Source organism: Argopecten irradians, unplaced genomic scaffold, assembly GCF_041381155.1.
Source record: "Argopecten irradians isolate NY unplaced genomic scaffold, Ai_NY scaffold_1035, whole genome shotgun sequence".
NCBI lineage: Eukaryota > Metazoa > Mollusca > Bivalvia > Pectinida > Pectinidae > Argopecten > Argopecten irradians.
In genome coordinates, this window is record NW_027188502.1 from 8,425 (window position 1) to 20,334 (window position 11,910).

Here is an 11,910-nt window from a genome sequence, read left to right on the forward strand (position 1 = left end):
GTCAGCAGTATACACAACATGAGATGATGCACGGAAAATGACAACGTTACACATATAAACAATATTACAGTAGAAATCTAGAACACGTGTTTCACAGAATGACATGTACCGGTAAGAGTTGGCAAAAAAAAATCAAATAACACAGTACAAACAGTCAGTCAGTTGCGCAAACCGTAAGTTAATCCGTGTATATGCTGTCTCACTGGCTCCGTTGACGAGAAAGATTCTAAACACAACAAAAACTGTCACGATGCGGTAAAATTTTTTAACACATCTTGCAGAACTGGACACTTATCACAATCATGGTCAGTCGAATGCTTGTATCAGGAGTCGACGAAACAGGTACAAGAAAAGTCGGAGTCACTCGGATGCTTGAAAGGTGAAGGACACCATACTAAAGGCAGGTCACGTGTAGCACTCGTACGGCAAACATGCATTCCATGTAGTCATCGCTGGTTCCTCACTGGGGGCTCCAAATGTGAACGGGGTGCAGGTTATAGACAAAACACAACCCTTAAGCTGAGTTTCTAGGAACCAGGATTTATTGGAAACGTTACAAAAAACCCTGTAACAGATACAAATAAACATATTACACACTAACAAATACATACACACGTTATCTCATATACATGACATATCAAAAAGGGACGTAACTCTTACAATTAATCTGATACACATCCCGTATACTGATACAAAATGCCAAAGTAAATTATATCATCATTTGCACAATTTACACAAACTATACAGTACATGAAATAGCAGATAATATAGCGTACCTGCGTGTGGCGCAAGGTATGTAAGATCCCTTTTACATACAAGGTGATTACATGTGCGGGCTGAGGCTCACGTACATAACATCGATCTACAAACAACACAATACACTCATTTACAACACTATTCCACACAGATGATAGGGACTAAATATTCAAAATACACCATTTTCACATGGATCATAGCGATCTGTCGGTGATCCATATACAATATATAAATTAAAAATATTCATCGGATCTTTCTCCTGATATGTATATTTTAAGTAGCTATACCGCTACATATAAAAATAATACAAATAGATATAAATAAATATAAATAGGTGATGTTATGCGACATGTTATATACAACTACTTACATTCAAGCTGTTGGCGTCACATTACAGTCAGTCTATTACGCCGTCCGCTCTCACAGACGAACTCCCGCCAACTGTCCGTAAAACCACATAAAAAAATGACCACAAACACTGACCAATCAAAGCGCTAGACCCACACATGACCAATATGACGTAACAGACACCAACGACACCAAACGACAAAGTACCTGACACACGGACGCGAATCGTAAATACGCTCGGACGCGACGACTTAAAATAAATCAATACAAGTCCTACAAATAAAAACAATAATTAACACAAAGCTATATAAAAATGTCCCTCCTACAATATATGAAAAGGAGCCATGATATGACGTATGATTAAGGTCAGGTCGAAGTCCTTTGTGAGTTGTGGGGGTTAAACAGGAGGGGCAATTTTCTGTTTAGTCCAGTTTTGTTGGAACTTAATGATGTTTTCGAATGATTGTTCATGAATTATAATGCATTTATATGTTGAAAGCAAAATATTTTGGAAATTATAACTTAGGGTCAAAAAATAGGTCTAATCTGTCACCTGGTTTCCCTACATCCAATCTGTAACTGTTCCGTATTCAACAATAGCAACAATAGTATACAACAATATCTGACTTTCCTACACCCTGACTTATCTGTTGCTCTCATATGGTGTCGAATAAGACAGGTTTCACAGTATACCAGTACAATGCTACCATATCAATCAGAATCAGCTGATTGATATGGATATTTTATCATATATATAACATGCACATGGCCAATTTTTAAAACAACAGTTATGTTTAAATTGTAGGGAAAACTCACCTTGCATGCATGTTTTTGATGTAAAGTTAGACAATGCACCTGTCCTTGTGCGAATAAATAGGTCACTTCAAACAGGCAAACAATTACTCCAGTTAGAACGTTATATCATCTGAATCACAGCTGCGTACATCCCTAAATGATGACCGGCTAAGGAATATATCACAATGCGACATGTTCAAAAACACTGTTGTACCTCCAAAGGTGTAAAACTAAATGATTGTCCATGCATCTCAACATTGTTAGTCCATTATTTGTCACAGATGAGTGAACACCTGTGCAATACCTGAAGTGAGATGTCCCATTTCTCTAACAGGGTACGCAAGGTAGTGGGTAGTGTGGTATGATGTGTTTTAAGTAGGATAAATTCCTCAATCTGTGTATATCAGAGAGAATGGATTGTACCGAGCCCGCTATCCATTCTCTCTAATAATGGACAGGTTTTCGGATATTATCCATTACATTACACATGTAGATATACCAAGTGTTGTGGAAGATTCTGATGGTAAATGGTATTGATAAATTACTAATGAAAATGAAAATGGAAATTGTTTGAATACGTTTTTTTACTAACATAGTAAAAGATTTGAACGTTGGAGTTGAAGGATTTGAAAGAATTGATGGAGCTAAGAAATCCTATTAATTTATAGTTCTAAAAAATGAGTATTTATGTGCTTGTTTTCTACACGAAGGAATCTGATATTTGTACTGAAATTTATGACTTGTGTTGCGAATTTGAGGAACAAGAAGGTTTTTCCTTATGTTTTACTTTGTTGCGTCGCATGTTTTTCCTGTGTTGTTCTAGTTAGCGCCAGTTTAGGTTTTGTATAATGTCACAAGCAATGGAAAAATCAACCATAGTAACATGTTAATGGATGCAGATGATAATGCACCTCAAACTCGTACAAAATATATTGATAAATCGTTAATATAAACCTAAACGAGGATGCAACATATGAAAGTAAGTATCATCATTGTGTGTGATGTAAATGGAATGTGTATCAATACCGAAAAAACCCAAAGTAAACCTTGTTTTAACCTCACACAGGAAAAGTGAACTAAAAGATTATGAATTAAGTGTTGACATTTATAAATTAGGGTTAGTAATTGTAGAAAAATAAGTTAATCAAACAGTAGCAAGTGATCAACGTATATACTGTACGTATTTCTTTTTCCCCGTTTGCATACCTGAAAGCAAGGTAATGAATTTAAAATGATATGAACCTATGTATGGTCATTTAAGGACCAACTTTCCCGTATAAGATGTGGAAATGTATTGGGAGGTTGAGACATTGTCGTGTTGTGGTCTTTGCAATGTTATATAAATTATTGTAAAGTTAATGAGTTGGGTAATAATATAGTGGTAAATTGTTGGTCTGATTCAATTTATTTATCTGTAATTAAGATCCTCAGTATATTAAGATCGTTTAGTTTTTCCTTTTATTTTCCAAGTTGTTTTTTTTGGTAGTTATCATCGAAGTAAGCGAAACTAATATGAAAACTTATATGGATCATAATCGTCAATATGAAAAAACGCGTACCACAGTAATGAGAACGAATCAGGCAAGAAATGAAAAGATTCACCGAAAGGCGTGGACTCAGTTGGCAGGATTGTTTTCATATAAGGCAGAAAATGTATAGAAAACGTGTGATACATGGCACACCAATGGAGTGAACACCAATGGCCATGGTTGGTTTCTATTTGCGCATTTTCTACGCCCATTCCCCTAGTTTGGGTTCTAACCGCAGGACATTGTGTCAGGTAATGCGAATAGGTCAGGTAACCTTACAATAAAACAATAACACGAACATATCCGTAGCAAAACAAAACACGATTAGACCGCAACATCATGCAAACATAGAAGGCCGTCCATCAATTGACCCTGGTTGTTAATAAGACTTCAATGTAACAAATCAACCAAAAGTCATGAATCGTTTTTCATATAGAATTGTAATGTCCTTGAATATTTAAATAGATTTAATGCGGAGTTTGTTTTTATGCTCCACCGTAAAATTTCGTCGATGTGAAATGAAATGGTGTTTCAAAATCCGTCCGTTCCACCCTGCCCTGCTTAATCGTAAATATAAAAAGTGACAATGCCATTGTTATTGTGATGATGTTGGCTCAGCTATGTTTCGGTTTTTTTTCATTGAAATGTTTTCATTTCTATCTAACATATTTTTTATATTGCTTTCGCAAATGTTTATCTTAACAGTGACGATGCCTATTTTGGGGTTTTTGGTAATCCTGACAATGTTGGGAAGTTATGATCGAGAATACAATCAACCATCCAAAAATGAGTCGGGCGAAACCACAGCATACATTGACGAGATCCATGTTAATGGAAACTTCTCCAGTAAGTCATGCATACATCCCAGACGAAAAAAAACATTTTAATAATTCGTGGTAAGGCAGCAACACGCGTATCATGGGGCTCATCATAGAGGTTCAACAACATTGTTCAATGAATCGCGCCATACCGCCCCACAGGTAGGGCGTTAGAATTTGTAACCTGCTGCCCCTATTTGCATGAGTCGTAAAAGCGACTAAATTTAGGCTCTATCTTTTCTCTTCTTCCTAACTGACTTACAGCCTCCCTTCGCACCCTATGCCTCCAAGCTTTTGGCCTTGAGTAGAGGCGTTCGCCCCTGTGAACAAGGCCTGGTTCTGTCCCCTGGCCGGACACACAATAGTCTATAAAAGTGTATTTCTGCTCCTGCTTAGCGTTTCAGCATACAGGGAGTGGGACGACTGGTTCGCTCCGTTGTCAGTATAATGTGACGGAGTGGGGTGTGTTTTCTGGTGTCTTTGGCGGCATGAGCTTCAGTTATATAGCCACTAAAAAAGGGCAACAGTCCACAATACAAAAATACACAACATGAATATATGCGCACCCTATTCAAAAACACTCACTCGTTCTGACATACACGCGCAACACCCGCATACATGGAGGCCGTCCTTAATGACCATAGCTGTTAATAGGACGTTAATTAAACAAACAACCAAATCAAACAAACAATATTTACTAATGCTATCAGTATCAGAATTTAACGCATCACTTTCATTGACAATTCTGAACACAAGTCCATATAGCGTAACGAGTAAGTAAACAACTCAGACCGTCGGTACGACATATTTTGGTATGTGTCTTCACAAGCACCCCATTTGGGAAAAACTTATCATGGTGTAAGTGAGACAGACACATCAAGACAAACACGATTATACTTCACTCTCGGAAATATCCAAAAAGTCGCCAAACATGTATAAGGGTCCTTACAATGTTATGGCCCTTACGTAACAAAATGTGGTAAGGGAAAACGGGTCCTCAGAGCTGTCTACAAAAGAATTAGATATTAGAATACACTACACGAACTCCCGACAATCCACTTATTTCACATAACACACAACATGTATTTAGAGTGCTTGACATTTCTTATTTTAAAATGCAGTTCTCTGTTGTTTAAATTGGAAGACTGCAATGTTAAGGAATATGATTTAATCGACACACAGTCATTCATGTGGAGGCCGTAACCCCTTGACAATACCCTAAGCTGTTAATAGGACGTTTAAATAATCAAACAAACAAACAAACAAAATAATTCGACACAAAAAACACTTAATAACGACAGATGTAACGTTTTATTGCAGTCTTACCTAGTTGCCATTATTTAGGCCCAAAATAGTTCGGTAGTAGTTGTTAAAATCTTTTGCAGATCGTTGCCTAGGTAGCAAGAAAACAGTAGATTTAGACAATCTTTAAAAAATCAGAATGCTCCTCCCTTAGAAATAAGATTTTTTAACAGTAAAGAATACCTGTACAAAAGATATATATTAATATTAAACAGCACAACATTTTGCAATTACAACTTGAGTGTATTGATACTGATTTGGCCATATTTTGCGCTATTCATGCATATGAACACCATTTTAAACAACAACAACAAAAATACCAGAAGAATAGCAAAATAATCATGATTTTTTTTTAAGCCGCAAAAATTGCATAAAATTTGTATACAAAATTTTTTACTTAAAGACCTGCGTTAAATTGACCTCTCTATCACAATAGCAAAAAAGCTAATTTAATTCCATAAGGTCGACGGGGGCGCGTTTTCAATATATTGCCTAAACCCTCACCATGGATTTTCTTTCAAGAAAAGCAAGCCATTCCGGTCAAGTGATATATATATTTCCTCCATATAGGATGTACCTAATTTTCAGATTATATTTTGATTTTTAATTTTTGATGCATGCTCAAGAACACGGGCTCCCCACTACTAACAATATAGAGAGACAGGCTGTTCTTCTCTGGTCTGCTACCCTACCCTCATCACCTGTTTTTAAGAGGACAGTCTCAATAGTACGCATTCACCGTGTTATGACATTCAGCGGACAATCCTGAAACGTCTGATATGGCATAACGCAAGTCCTGGGAGTAGGAAAACAAGCATGCGTTTAATGTGTGTCGTTCTGGACGTAGCACATAAAAAAAAATCAAATTTTCCGTTTATTCCCGGCGTTCAACCGATAAGTTCATGTAGGTAGGTATAAAATTTCAGTGTTTAGTATTTCTGGAGTCCCATACGAAACAATAATTAACACTGGAGTCCCCGATCACCGGTCACTAGGGTCAATATCCCCATCTGACGCATTCCGGTCTCGATATAATAAACCCCATCTCACAAAGGACTACTGTGACAAGAAAATTACCTTGTTTGGTTTCCTGTCACTGTGTTTTCCAATTGATAAATAACACTCCTTTTAGGAGACATAAGTTTAATCAAACAAAAATTATCAAGTATATATTACTTTTCCCCGTTTTCATACCAGCAAAATGCAATGGATTTGGATTGAAATACTAGTTGCATCGACGTTTTTTGTGAAAAACCTCCGGAATCGTGGATCTTATTTATTTATATCTCCATCACAAGACCCGTGATTATAAAAAATTGTTGTAGCCCGTGTCCTAAGCATTTAAGTTTATTCTATTTCAAATTTAAGAATGTATTTGGACGAAATAATATAGAGTTTTATTCTATCTCTATGACATTTGCAGTAGGACCTCCTACTCCTTTGTAAATGATAAAGCACTACTGGAAGCTGGAGACCAATCTTCGCAGATAGGACATGTGCCACATCTGAAGACCTTGACTAAGAGAATTACTGCCGGTCAACAATGTCTGTAGGCGGATGTGGCAAAAAAATTTCGAGTAGAGTTGAACATTTTAAGAAGCAGTGTCCGTAGGAACCAATGGCAATTCTATAGCTGTTGAGAATAATAGGATTATATAGGTCTAATAAAACATTTTTCAGAATATGGCGAAATGTAGTCCTTAAAAAAGCTATAGCTATACACAGAGGTTTTATTTTGTTGAACATTTTTAGACGCTTAAAGTACCGCTCAAAATTAATGTCAGATATAAAACATAATTGGTTAGAAGTGCTACTTTGCGACATTGTATTTAATTTTTACAAAAACTTTGTTGAGGTTAGTTGAGAGATTAATAACGTATCCATTATAGACTAGCTACGTTCACTGTAAGGACTTGCTTCATCCTGAATGTTGATGAGGAGAATGCATTTGTGAGGTAGGGGCCGGGCACTGTTTGTAGTTGTAGTCTTTCAGGTAAAAATGGTGTAAACAGTTTTAACCTTTTTAAAAACAAGTGCTATACTCACTGAAGCTGGTCCACCAACGACACCAAACAAACAAATAATACTGTGACAAAATACACGACTCAACATCATTTATCCTGAGCCCTACGCAGGAGCTACCCCGAATACTGGTGGTGTCGCTTTGTTTATAATTGTTTATTTAATTTGTTTTCACCCTTTCTACCACTTTCAGACAGCGACTCTTTCGTCCCACGTAGATAGTTTTAACACTACATCACCAAGTGTAATATTGCCCGATAGCGAGGACAGATGTCTCACACTGAGGCGTGTCAGTACAAGAAATTATCGCGATATGTATAAACAGCACTGAAGCGCCCGATCTTTCACAGGAAGTTTTGGTTTAAGATCTTCAGAATATTATGATTAATGCTTCTGTAGCTAGGTGAAAATCATATTACTTATTAGACGCAGTGTTTCCTTTTATTATATAAAAAACTCAATGAATTTTGATAGTCTCGGAGATTAGAGAAAGCTTCTTCACCAACGACACGGTGGATAGAATTCTTGATATAAAATGAGTGTACTTTATTTATATACCTCATTAATAGTCCATTTCAGTATTACATAACGAAACTTTAAACCACTTATCTATCTTATCCGGTCCAGTTTTTAATTCGTGTATATAGGAAGCATTTGAAATCGAAATTAAAACAAGCTAAATATTTTCCATCTTGTTTTGAACTTTCAGATTACAACATTCCGATCCACCATACCTCTAATCAGCTCTCTGTATCGTTTTGATTGATGCACATGTAGTGCCGCGAACAGTACGCTCAACATTGCGTTTACATGCATTCCATCTAGACCATAACAACCATTAGGTGCAGTTCTCAAATCTGAGGTCCGATGATGTAATGCGATGATAAGTTAATCCCAAACGAGGATTTTTTTTTTTAATATTTATCGTAGTAAAGATTTTTATTCCCCCACAGAAGAATAAAAGTACATATATATTTGACCAGTTGTGACAAACATGTGAGATTTGATAATCAGTGTACGGCCATGAGCTTCAAGGGTTAGGCACCGCTGGGGTCAACTCAACTCCCGAACAATATAATGTCCCACGTCAGGGAGATAGGGACACTCCCACATCATGCAACAATTTTGAGATAAAGGATGGATTTTATGAGTTTGACGTAACTAAATATAAAAAGAGTTGTAAACATTTATTTAACACACTACTTTTAGAGATGACTTGAGGTATCGTCAGATATTACCTTCCATTCTCAGATGTGTTTTAATGGTGTGTTGTATATACCTATTTCGTCTTCATAGCGTCATATTTAAAATTTTAGAGTCCACGCCCATTGAACAATTACATTGAGACATTTATAGCAATAATTGCCCTGACTGGTAGGGATGACTGACTCTTTGTTTACCCGAGGCGATGTCATTTATTTCCCGAGGGTCGAAGCCCGCTGATAAATATGACTTGCCGGCGGTAAAACTAAGCGTCCCAGTCTCAATGTACCGATCAGGCCAACTAAATTGATTATTATATCCGAACAAATAAAGTTTTCTTCGTCGCAAAAATACAAGTCTAACGTAATGGCTAGACTTTAAGTTTTTTGCCCCAAACACTGTTTGCCGGTTTTGGAGGTAACTATACAGATTATAGTTAAATCATAGTTAGACCCTACCGTATCTTTCAGCCCAAATCAAACTCCCTCTTAGCAAGTTACATTCATCATAAGAAAATAGAAGGAGTTTAATTGTTTATCCTTATCCTTTATCATAAGAATATTAATACATTTCCTCAGACGAAAGAGTCGTCTGCCATCCATTTTATTTGTTATCGGAATACCTCGGAGAGTTTCGTTACACGAACGATAACTCTTGGTAAACGTACGAGGGGCTCCGCATGGGGGAAACATGATTTTTGAACATGACGTTCAGCGGGATACACGATGTTTTGTCGCCCTCACACGTGACGTCTCTCGACCAATCAGCGACTGTGACTCATCGGTGAGGTATAATAATATAAAATTTCTGAATGGTGATATACCTTCAAGTAATAACTGAAGAATTTGGTATTTTCAAATTATACGACAACATTGTTCATTAGTTGAAAATGAGCTTGGCGCGGCGTCCATCGTTTGTCTGTCCATATGTCATCATTTCCTATAAAACACTTCTTGTAATTGAGTTCTGAGATTGTAACCAAATCTGACCAGAACATCCTTGGTGGAAGGGAAAAAATCGGGTATAAAGACTGACCTGGTTGACTCATGCGAATTATTTATGAGCTTAGAGTGATGCCCTTAAAAATCACAGGGCGATATTATGAAATAACTAAATGATGATATGTCTTCAAGTTCTAATTAAAGCATTTAAATCGTCAACATAATTCATAAGTTTTTAGCTAATATGGAAAGAGACACCGGTTAGCGTATGCCAAATATTGACGGCGTCCAACGCCGTCCGTCTGTCCGTACGTCATCATTTCCTTTCTCTAGTTAATAACAGATTTCTGGAGGGATTGGAATCAGGCCAAGGACATTCTAAGGGAACGTAAACAAAGAATATATACATCTTTACTCTGACCCCACTGGAATACGAGGGGTGGGTCCAATAGAGATAATGCATGTAAATCATTTGGATAACTACTAGAATTTCGGATCCTTTGAGAGATATTTGGCTTTAAACCACTACGTGAGCCAATGATATTAAATATAGTTATAGTGAATCAGCAATAGTAAAATTCATGGGGAGATAACACTGAACCTTTATATAGAACATAACTTAAAAAAAAGCAGATGAAAGGATGAAAGATATAGACCTCTTTTTTATGTATACTTGTAAAATGAAATCCGTGAACCAGATTTGCAAGTTTCGGTTGTGATTCGCCAATTATGGTTTTGGTTATTTTTGTATGCCTTTTAATGGAACTTTAATTCCTTGTAGAAGAGTCCAAAATTAGATTTAAATCTTACATTACAGGGAGACACTGGTGGGCCGTTGATGTGTCAAAGTGTGGAGGATGATCGCTGGAAACTAGTAGGGATTGTATCTACAGGCTTCCATTGTGGACTACCGGACTTCCCGGGGATATATACCCGTGTTAGCTACTACAGAACCTGGATCAACAATGTAATGAGACCACAGAATAGCTACATGGTGGTGTGAAGCACATGGATTAGTCTCAATATACGTAACAATGAAAAAGATTGGTATATTGCCATCATATTTTCTTCTGCAAACTACAAAGAAAATAGGAAGAAGAAATTTACAAAAAAATTCTATGAAATAACAACACTGGTTGACAAATAGGTTGCTTTGCAGCTGATGCATCGCACAAGCGGTTGTCATTTTCAAACTAGTAAGATATTTTCCGCTTTCAAAAAGTGTATTGTTAATTAATAATTAATACTTATCCTCTATATTAGCAAGTCTTGTTAAAAATTATTAATTATTACCGAATTTCTAAAAGGCGATGACGATGTACCTTTTTTGAATGAGATAAGACTCTTTCACATGTGGATATGAAGGATAGGGATATTCTACCCGAAGGTCACAAAATGTAGTAAAACCTAAGCCTCGGGTTTTACTACATTTTGTGACCCTCGGGTAGAATATCCCTATCCTTCATATCCACTTATGAAAGAGTATTTTTCTGTCATTCCTCGACGTTTTATTACAATTTTACAAGTATAATATCCCGCCATTTTGAAATGAATTTGTAGAAATCCACAACTGAAAGTCAAGTTTCTATACAGGAAAAATTAGGTGATATTTTCAACACAAATTTCTTTGTTTGCATCTTTTTTGTAAAACCAGTCAAGTTTGTGAAAAGAAATGCTAAAATTTTACCGAGGAAAATAGAAATTTTATTGACGTCGTGACGTCACGAGGCTTTATTACATGGGTAGCCATGCAATGCAGCCTCAGGCGACATGAGTGTATTGCCCTATACCAGCCAGTACTACACCCGTAGGTATGAAAGAAAATATATTACTAAATTAATGCTTTTATGGTCCTGGTATATTTACAATGCAGTACTAGTGTTATTCCATCCTCGAAACTCCAGGGGTTACTATCGCTGTCGTTATATCTACCCCTGCACTATCTAATAGTAAAGTCGGAGGCACTTGAGTCAACACAGTTAATTAATGTCGTTTGATATATATCAAAAGAGCTGTATAACGGTACACTGTGGTGACTGTGGCTTTGAAGTTGGATTTCATCGTTATTTTCGTGGTTGAATATAAAAACAAAAACAAAACACAAATAATGATTCGTATACATATGTACGACAATGCATGTATTATCATTATTGCAATCGGCAAACAACGGTTTTTCACTACCGACGAAATGATTTG

The 11,910-nt window shown here is 36.6% G+C and overlaps 1 long non-coding RNA gene across 1 annotated transcript; it reads right to left on the minus strand.

Moving 5' to 3' along the window:
• Positions 1–520: 520 nt before the first annotated feature.
• Positions 521–1,188, minus strand: LOC138313896 (uncharacterized). The gene is made up of 2 exons (XR_011207286.1): positions 777–1,188; positions 521–565 (listed from the first exon to the last, which is right to left on the minus strand). It is a non-coding gene; the product is annotated as an uncharacterized lncRNA (long non-coding RNA).
• Positions 1,189–11,910: the final 10,722 nt, after the last annotated feature.